We start from the raw sequence: 7,801 nt of genomic DNA on the forward strand, positions 1-7,801 counted from the left end.
TTTCTGGGCTCCAAAATCACTACAGATGGTGACTGCAGCCATGAAATTAAAAGACGCTTACTCCTTGGAAGGAAAGTTATGACTACCCTAGATAGGATATTCAAAAGCAGAGACATTAGTTTTCCAACAAAGGTCCATCTAGTCCAGGCTATGGTTTTTCTGGTGGTCAGGTATGAATGTGAGAGTTGGACTATGAAGAAAGCTGAGCACCGAAGAATTGATGCTTTTGAACTGTGGTGTTGGAGAAGACTCTCGAGAGTCCCTTGGACTGCAAGGAAATCTAACCAGTCCATCCTAAAGGAGATCAGTCCTGGGTGTTCATTGGAAGGACTGATGCTGAAGCTGAAACTCCAATACTTTGGCCACCTCATGCGAAGAGTTCACTCACTGGAAAAGACTCTGATGCTGGGAGGGATTGAGGGCAGGAGGAGAAGGGGATGACAGAGGATGAGATGGCTGGATGGCATCACTGACTCGATGGACTTGGGTTTGAGTAAACTCCGGGAGTTGGTGATGGACAGGGAGGCCTGGCGTGCTGCGATTCATGGGGTCGCAAAGAGTCGGACACGACTGAGCAACTGAACTGAATTGAAGATTCATCCACAACTTTGAGAAAACAGTTCTATGTAGCCAAAAAAACATTACCAGAGTATAATATTCTAATAATTAAATAAGATAATGTTTTTGCCTAAAAATGCCATCACAAATCAATAAACTATTTTGGTTGTTAACACATGTCCTGTATTTACCAAAAAAGTCTGATTTCTTTTGTCAACAAAAAAATCTGTGAAGTATAGAACTATGTAAATTAAAATTTAATTTCATGTAGATTTCCAGTAATTTATTGCTCATAAAATGTTAATTTCATCATAAATGGGTATTGTAAATATGTAATAAACCAGAAGACACAATGCAGTCACAGTATTTAACTTGCTAACATGCATTTATTATGATGTTTAATCTATCTCCTCCTCATTGAGCTGGGTTCTATGCAGGTTACAGAAATGAAACACATGGTCCTTTTCTTATAGAAGATTAAAATATAATTGAGATGATAGCAAGCCTCATAAAACCACACTGAACCATAATTGCTCAACTGTGAGGTGCCACGAAAAAGTGCTCTGGGAGTATAACTCAGTAAATCAGCAGAGACTGGAGGAGTTCACAGAGGGTTCAGCCGTTAGCTGAGATTTGTGTGGGCCCTTGCTGGAAAGTAGGATGTGGATGAGTGAAGGAAGAGAAGCAGCTTGGTGTCTATATGAGCAAGGCTCAGAGAACTGGGGGAAATAAGGCTGAGGTGGAACTGAGAAAGGCCATCAAGCTGAAGCCTTTGGGGTGTGATTTCGACCTTACTTTGTGTATAAATGTGTGGCATAGGTTTTGACTGATATGCAGAAGTATGTTCAATTTGGAGCAAGTGAAGAGGGCTCAGGAGGTCTGGCAGAAACATGGTAAATGCAAGGAAAGGGACCTCTTAAATGTGTTGATGAAGGAAGGGTTGCTTTCATCATTTCTTTCTACTCTTTCATCCTTGGGGCAAACCTAAGGCACCAAGATCAAAAGTAACAAAAGCAGGGACCACAGCCGGCAAGGTTGTTAGATATTCATTATGAACTTCTTAAACTACCCAGTTTATTTTTTAAATAAGCAAGTCCTCAATGATTTTACTAAATAAAATGCCCCACTGCAAAAAAAAAAAAAAAATCCTGGGATTTTAGAGCTAAAGGAGCTCAGAATGGGAACGAAATGAGTGATAGTGCAAATTAAAAGGAAGAAGAGGGTAAAATTTCCAGTTAAGTAATTATAACAAACTCCATCTTCCAAGCAAAGCTGCAAATATTCATTTTCATGGTGTGCTTAAATTAGACTGGATAAAAGTGTGCTCCTTAGATCCATTCCATTTTTCCTCATAATTTCTCTATATCATGTAACTAATTTAGTTGAACACTATTAATTTGTTTTTATTTAATTTGCCATATTTATCTTAATTTTTCATATTTAGGGCCTGACGATTAAGCTATTGTTTGTTTTTGATGACAGAAATGTTTTATTTGGCACCACTTATTACGGACAGATGATAAAAAGCTATGCCCAATTTTTTTTTTTTTTTAGTCACCACAGCCTAACTCCTAGAGTAGACTACACAAATCCAAGAAGAATCCAAATCTACTTATCTTCAGGGTACAATACAAAACCTATCTATTCAAGTCTTTGACTAATAGCACTTACATTTATAAATTTCTCTGGGCTCTGCGGGTTGAAAATATTTTATATGAAACTCAAATATTATTAAGTAATATTCTATGATGTTATCACAGTGTTTTTAGCACCTATGTGCAAATATTCAATAACTTTAGCCTGAGGTATAATATTTTAAGCTTGTTAGTTTAGAACACAGGAAATTTTCCTCTGAAAGTATGAGTGTACCTAATAAATCAGAAAAAAAAGATAAAATTGAAGGTGTATCAAGAAATTACTTTATGCTATCTTGGTGTTTTGTTTCCCACTGAATGTTGGGTAGTCTGCAAACCACTACATAAAAACTATTATGTATAATATTATAAATATATATGTACAATATAATGAATTTTATGAATAGTTCATTCTAATGAATGCACACACATACACACATGTACATAAGAGTTAATGTCCAATTTGAACTAATATCCACAAACTTTGAACTTCTGGATATTAGCAAATCATTAATAAAGAATAATATTTATATTATATTGTATATAAAACATACTATCAACTAAAAGTATATGTTTTCTCAACCTTCTCACGAAGGCACAAGGTCCTACTTTAACAAAGAGTGACAACAGGGACATGAAGCTGAGGAGGACCTCATCTTCAGGCTTGTCTTTCTCTAGGTGATTCCAGGCTTCCTCTTCCCTCATGTACACTGATATGATTATCTCCAACATCCCCTCACTGACTAAAATCGTGCCATTTGATGATAATAAATTATTATGATGCTGCTATTGCCTCTGATGCTGTCAGTTACACACTGTTGCCCAATTATTGGTCAGTCACTACCCTATATACTTTATATGTGCTCAGTCCAACTCTTCATGACCCCATGGACTGTAGCCTTCCAGGCTCCTCTGTCCATGGGATTTCCCAGGCAAGAATACTGGAGTGGGTTGCCATTTCCTTCTCCAATAATTTATACTCATTTAATTTTCACACCAACCTATGAGGTAGATATTCTGATTATTTCCATTTTAGAAAAAAGGTTAAACAATTTGTAGAAAATTCTTCAAGACATGGGAATACCTTTCCCATGTCCAGACCACCTTTCCTGCCTCCTGCGAAATCTGTATGCAGGTCAAGAAGCAACAGTTAGAACCGGGCATAGAACAATGGACTGGTTCAAAATTGGCAAAGGAGTACATCAAGGCTGTATGTTGTCACCCTGCTTATTTAACTTATATGCAGAGTACATCATGTGAAATACCAGCCTGGATGAAGCACAAGCTGGAATCAAGATTGCAGGGAGAAATATCAACAACCTCAGATATGCAGATGACACTACCCTTAGGGCAGAAAGCGAAGAGGAACTGAAGAGCCTTTTGATGATGGTGAAATAACAGAGTGAAAAAGCTGGCTTAAAACTCAACATTCAGAAAACTAAGATCATGGCATCCTGTCCCATTGCTTCATAGCAAATAAATGGGGAAACAATGGAAACAGTGACAGACCTTATTTTCTTGGGCTCCAAAATCACTGCAGATGGTGACCGCAAGCCATGGAATTAAAAAACACTACTTGAAAGAAAAGCAATGATAAACCTAGACAACATACTAAAAAGCAGAGATGCTGCTTTGCCAACAAAGGTCTGTCCAGTCAAAGGTATGGTTTTTCCAGTGGTCATGTATGGATGTGAGAGTTGGACCATAAAGAAAGCTGAACCTGTGCTGCAGTCCATGGGCTTGCGAAGAGTCAGACACAACTGGGTGGCTTAACTGAACTGAAAGGGATTTCAGTTACCAAAATATGTGATTCTTAAAAAAAACCCTGTGAAGAATATTGAATAGTTTTTTTTTTACATTTGCATTTCATTTATGATAATTTTGAGCTAAGACCCAGACATTTAAAAGACCTCCAAAGTTAAGCTGCATTAAATCTCTAACAGAACAGGGAAAGGTATAACTTGTAGCAAAGTCAATGGATTATGCAGCACAGCTAGAAACTTGAGATTCCTGGCTTCTACTCTTGCCTAAATGTTTAGCATTCTCAAATCCTTTCTGCAATGTAGGTCTCTCTCCTGCCTAAGGAGCTAACAAATCAGAATTGATAAAGTGAAATAAAGTTTATCATTTTCTCCTCAAACCTATTTTTTCTCCTAAATTCCTTCTTTTGATTAATGGTCAACAATTATTAATCCAAAGCAAAATCGAGAAGTCTTTCTCTCTGTTAATCCCACATTGTCACTCATTTCCACAAATTCTACCTTGAAAATATTGCCCAAATCTATTTATATATCTCATTCCCATTGCTATTGCTAAAAGTCTTGAATCATTTGCAGGCTGTGAAAGATCCTCTGTGTCTGAGGACCATAAACTCACCATTCTCATTTTTACTCTTCTGTACCCTAGGCATCACCTCATCAAACTACATTCAGAATTCCTTATATTTTTACCACAAGTTCAAAGCTCCTGTGCATAACATTCTCTCTGCCTGGAATTCTCTTGGCCATGCACATTTCCTTATTCTAAACAGTTCCTGCTCTAAGAGATCTTTCCTTACCTGTCCCCATCCCCGAATGAATCACTTTCTGCTTTGTCCATGCCCATATTATAGGGCCTTTCATACTGCAGTATTAGGGTAATACATTCCTTCGATGAGATTTAGTTCTAGGTCTTGCATTTTGAATATGTTTAATCCATAAAACAGCATGCAATGAGCATATTTTTTCATTTTACAGATGAAATCCCTGAAATACAGAGATTAGAAAGCTATATAATTCAGAAGTGAAGTCCAGACTTAAATTTTTTTTATTGCCAAAACTCTATTCTCTTCCTATTTACCACAGCACTTTATTATTTGCTTATATGTCTGTCTGCTTCACTGGCAACCGAACTCTTAAAATACAAGAAATATATCTTATTCATCACCAAGGCCTTAGTACCTGGTACATGATATGGCACTCAACAAATATCTTGTGAGTAAATGAATGAGCCCATGAACTGTTTGACTCACTATATAAAATCTTGTTGTTTTATTAAATACCATTTAAATAGAAATGCCAGTTTCATAAATGTGACTGGTGGGGAAAGATTTTAACAATGTTTATGAGTTTTTAATGTAATTTTTATTGAGTTCCTTACATCCTAACTCATTAATAAAAGAAATAAGGAATAATATTGCTATGCTTTATCTCCCTACATTATTCAAATGCACTTTTTTCTTTCAATAAGATGTTTGGGATAAATTATTAATCTGTTCTTCCAGAAAGGCACATCCATTTTTCACACAATGACCTAAGCCCTGATTTATAAAAATATATTTGCACATACAATCTATAGGTGCAATCATATGTTGACTCTTCAAAAGGCAATACTGGAAACCACTAAGTGATTTTTTTTTTAAATACAATAAAGTCTGGAATGTTCTCTCTGCTCTTCGCTCTATGTTCTCTTAAGGCAAAATGTACCACTTGTTTCCTAGCCTCAACCTATTGCAAAGATAAATCTATCCTAAGAATAGGGGCCTTCTACTAAGTAAATTATACTTTATGGGACTGGCAATTGTGAGATAAAATTCTTGTCATAAGATTATGAAAGAATGCTTCCTGCCATGGTATAGTACAAAATTAAGTGAATGCTGGCTTATTTGTCTCAGCGGCCCTTCTATACTTTGAGAATAAAATTGAATAGGAAAAGTAAATGCTATGAAAATGGCCAAAAATGAAATTTTGAAAAATTTTAAAGTTTCTGAGGGATATGGAAGACATTTGCTGTAGAACTTTCATTTCAAATACTATGGCTATTCTTTCACAAAAAAAGTAGGATCAAAAGTAATCAGAATTCAACCCTAGAGGTCAATTTGATAAACTCAGAGACAGAATTCTTTCTTGTTTATGATATTTTTATCAAGCTATCCTTCAGTAATTGCTTGGAGAATGCTCTACCTGCCACCACACAAATTCATGATGCTGTCTTTTACTCACCCACCCACTGCTCACAGAGCAAATTACTATAGGTCAGGAGATTTCACATTATCTCAACTAGTTTTCATTACAATTCTAAGTATTATCACCTCAATTTTTTATACAAAAAAAGTGAATGTGGTTAAAAAAAATAAAATTTGGAAAGGTGTGAAATGAAAAATGAATGCCTCCTTCCACCCTTCCTCAACTGCCAATCACTTTTTTCCCCAATAAAACTCTGGTTCCCAATTTCCAGGCATTTATTTCTACAGAGATCCACTAATTATTTACAATGAAGACATATTCAAAATATTTTCCTGCATCCTTTAAAAAATTCTTTAATATTTTAGTATCTTGCAGATATTTTCATAGTTCCGCAGATATATATGAGAATGTCTGTTTCCACCACATCTGCTCAGGACCTCTTCCTATTCTTAAAAATGGAGGAATTTAAAGGGCTTTCATTATGTGAATTCTATCAATCCAAACTTCTCATATTATAAATTAAAATTGAGAAATTAAAAATGTTTAACATTCAATTTTTTCATATTAACCATTTTTAAGTGAAGCATAATTGATGTATAATATTATATAAGTTACAGGTGTATAATATGGCAATTCACAATCTTTAAAGGTTGTACTCCACTTATAGTCATCATAAAATACTCTCTATATTCCCCATTTGTACAACATATCCTTGTAGCTTATTTTGTATCTAATAGTTTGTGTCTCTTAATTTCCTATCCCTGTTGCCCCTTTCCTTTTCCCTCTCCCGACTAGTAGTTTGTTCTCTACATCTGTGGGTCTGGTTCTTTTTTGTTATATTCACTAGCTTGTTGTACCTTTTAGATTCCTCATATAAGAGGTGTCATTTAGTCCTCTTACTTCACCTAGCATAATGCCCTCCATGTGTATCCACGTTGTAATGGCAAAATTTCTTTCCCTTTTTATGTCTGAATAGTATGGAGTGGGCTGCCATTTCCTTCTCCAAGGGATCTTCCCAACCCAGGGATCGAGGAGCCAGGGTCTCCTGCATTATAGGCAGATTATTCACCGACTGAGCCACCAGTGAAGCCATATACATACACGTGTATATATACATGATACATCTGCTTTATCCATTCATCTATTGATGGACATTTCAGTTGCTTCCATATCCTGGCAATTATAGATAGTCTAAAATATTTTAAATGTTATAAATATTTTTAATTAAAATGATGATTATATATGATATATATATGATAATATGATATATATTATATAATGATGATTATATATTAATATGAATAACATTTTGATGATAACTAACCATAATCTTCATGACCCAGATAATCACGATGGTGTGATCGCTGACCTATAGCCAGACATCCTGGAATGTGAAGTCAAGTGGGCCTTAGGAAGCATCACTACGAACAAAGCTAGTGGAGGTGATGGAATTCCAGTTGAGCTCTTTCAAATCCTGAAAGATGATGCTGTGAAAATGCTGCACTCAATATGCCAGCAAATTTGGAAAACTCAGCAGTGGCCACAGGACTGGAAAAGGTCAGTTTTCATTCCAATACCAAAGAAAGGCAATGACAAAGAATGCTCAAACTACCGCACAATTGCACTCATCTCACACGCTAGTAAAGTAATGCTCAAAATTCTCCA

At 35.8% G+C, this 7,801-nt stretch overlaps 1 protein-coding gene across 1 annotated transcript in view; it reads right to left on the reverse strand.

Annotated features, from left to right (window-relative positions):
* Positions 1 to 7,801, reverse strand: part of IMMP2L (IMP2 inner mitochondrial membrane peptidase-like (S. cerevisiae)) — a 960,253-nt gene that overhangs the window by 143,048 nt on the left and 809,404 nt on the right. The window lies entirely within an intron of this gene.

Source organism: Bison bison, unplaced genomic scaffold (assembly GCF_000754665.1).
Source record: "Bison bison bison isolate TAMUID 2011002044 unplaced genomic scaffold, Bison_UMD1.0 scf7180017864525, whole genome shotgun sequence".
Taxonomy (NCBI): domain Eukaryota; kingdom Metazoa; phylum Chordata; class Mammalia; order Artiodactyla; family Bovidae; genus Bison; species Bison bison.